The sequence below is a fragment of the Berghia stephanieae genome, chromosome 7, assembly GCF_034508935.2.
Source record: "Berghia stephanieae isolate SIO BIC M18660-M18661 chromosome 7, UCSD_Bste_1.3, whole genome shotgun sequence".
NCBI lineage: Eukaryota > Metazoa > Mollusca > Gastropoda > Nudibranchia > Aeolidiidae > Berghia > Berghia stephanieae.
Window position 1 is genome coordinate 65866620 of NC_088366.1, and position 2500 is coordinate 65869119.

General features: G+C 37.0%; 1 protein-coding gene and 1 long non-coding RNA gene across 2 annotated transcripts in view; both read right to left on the bottom strand.

Moving 5' to 3' along the window:
* LOC144977670 (uncharacterized) overlaps window positions 1-495 on the bottom strand; it is a 3360-nt gene extending 2865 nt beyond the window's left edge. Inside the window, exon 1 of the long non-coding RNA XR_013646373.1 lies at window positions 290-495. This is a non-coding gene — a long non-coding RNA (uncharacterized LOC144977670). The remainder of the gene's footprint in view (window positions 1-289) is intronic.
* The window catches only part of LOC144977669 (heat shock protein 70 A1-like), a 9704-nt gene extending 7998 nt beyond the window's left edge, over window positions 1-1706 (bottom strand). Inside the window, exon 1 of the mRNA XM_078923107.1 lies at window positions 1432-1706. The gene's annotated coding sequence lies outside the window, so the exon portion shown is untranslated. The remainder of the gene's footprint in view (window positions 1-1431) is intronic.
* Window positions 1707-2500: the final 794 nt, after the last annotated feature.

Consider the following 2500-nt stretch of genomic DNA (forward strand, 5'->3'; position numbering starts at 1 on the left):
AGATTTTAACAAATATTTTCTTCTCTTTCTTCTTGTTCTCCTTTTTTAAAAAAATATCACTTATCAGTAGAACTTAACTCTCATTCAGTTTATCAGCCTTAACATTAAAACGATTGAGATATCATTTTTGCTTCAACTTCAATAAAAATCTAGTTTGGAATGTATTTTTATTTATAATTTCGTGCAATTGTACACTTTAATCATAAAATATAGGTCTACGTAAGCTAGAACTTGACCTAGATCTGGACTACGAACTCTATCAAATGTTCGACGAGGCGTGCGTGCTTACCTGACTAAAGTGATCCACTTTTTCTTCAATTTTTTGTCTGCCTGTCCATTTGGAAATCTGTAAAACTTGCAGGAGTGACTCTCTGACTGGTGTAGACAATCTGGTACAAAACACTGGACCATATTTAAGATAAAAATTGTTTTTTTTGAGCGATTTTCCAATTAATCCTTGCCCGGACCAAGCACGGATTTTTTTTTTTGTTTAGAGCCAGCCGATTCGTTGCTAGGCGGACGTGACGTCAGACTGTGGAATCCTATTAATAAATACAAGAGCAGTCGGTCAACTGGGCCTATGACGCGCAACTCGTTGAAAAATTAATTCTATAAGTTTCTGAGTCAGCAAACTTACAAATTAAGGCACATGTTGCTAAAATATCTTAAAATAATAATAATAATAATAATAATAATAATAATAATAATAATAATAATAATAATAATAATAATAATAATAATAATAATAATGCGTAATTTCTATAGCGCCCGTACCCACCAAAAGTGCTCGGAAGCGCTTATACATATAAACATGCGTTCATATAAAATGTCATTCAACAAAATCAATAAAAGCACTCACAGAAAACTATTATTATAGAGATCAACCGGACATAAACAAAATTATTTCTCGTTGTCCTCTGGATAAGAATATGGACAATCACAAAGTACTTTCCGCCAGATTTGAGCTAATGTGCTCAACGCGCTTTATACGGGTTCTAAAAACCACAGAACACATGAGGAGCTACTAGAATGTTCTCTTGATAGAGACAACACTATAATCGGCCAGGTATTTATATTTTCTTTCCAAGGACCCAACTATGCGACGAGCAAGGCTCGAACCCAAGACCTTCCGATCCGAAAGCGAGTGTCATCATACCACAAGACCACATAGCCGCACTTTAATACGGTACAAACATACAAAACTTTGCGTAACCTTGAACGTTTATAGTTTGATTAACATAATTTATTGAGAACAACTCATACAAATTGTTGGATAAAAACAATAACAAAGAGCTGAGTGACGTCACTTTCATTCTTTCTCACGGGAATTATTTATCCCATACAAAATCAATACCCTAAATATTTGCAAAATTACACAGAATTTATAAAATCAACATCTTAAATCCTTAACCAAAGATAACGTCAACTTACCTTTTATTTATAATCGGATGTCTTGAAGTAAATAAACTTGATTTTTCACTGTATGAAGTAAGAAAACACTGGTTGTGGTAGTAGGTAGGGGCGTTCTCTATCTCTATAAATTCAAATCACAGTGCAGAATGAATAGTTGAGAAACTCAAGCAGTCACAAAAGCTTTGTCGACTTCTCTGTAGATTTTGTTTGGATCTGAAGATTGCATGAGATCGGTTGGCTTTTTATATTTGTGACTGGAGTAACTTGAGCTGCTTTCGTTCATTATGAAGTCTCAGTGAAGTAGAAAACGGTAAGGGCTGCCTGAAGCCGGTGATCGTAAAATACTAACGAAAGAGTGAAAATGGAAAGGCTTCGTATGGGAACAAAACAGACAATGGACGTTTCGGGTACAAACCCTTCGTCAGCACAACAATACACAAATAAACGTGGAAAACAAATAAAATATAATGGAAAATAACTTGTGTCGTCTGTACTCAATGGTGGTTGCAGTATGAATGAAATGTTAGCGTGGCGTGGGTAGAGGATAGTGTGCCCCAGGGGGTGATCTAATTGATAAGCAGAGGTCAGCGTCAGGGAACAGAACTTTCCAGACTATAATGGAAGATAAAAGACATATTGGTAGTAGTAGTAGTAGTAGTAGTAGTAGTAGTATAGTAGTAGTAGTAGTAGTAGTAGTAGTAGTAGTAGTAGTAGTAGTAGTTGTAGTAGTAGTAGTTGTATAGTATAGTAGTAGTAGTAGTAGTAGTAGTAGTAGTAGTAGTAGTAGTAGTAGTAGTAGTAGTAGTAGTAGTATAGTAGAACGCTGTAGTGGAACAGTAGGGGGGGGGGGTTTGGAGGGGCGAGGTGAAAGGGTCACGGCGGAGGTGGGGGGGGGGGGGGGGGTTTGTTGGATGAGCGAAGGTCGAATCTTCGCGAAGGAACGATGCGATAGTAAAGTGGAATACACCAATAAATAGATAGATGGATAGGCAGATAGATAGGTAGATGGTCAGAAAAGAGGGGAGAGAAGGAGAGAGAGAGAGAGAGAGAGAGAGAGAGAGAGAGAGAGAGAGAGAGAGAGAGAGAG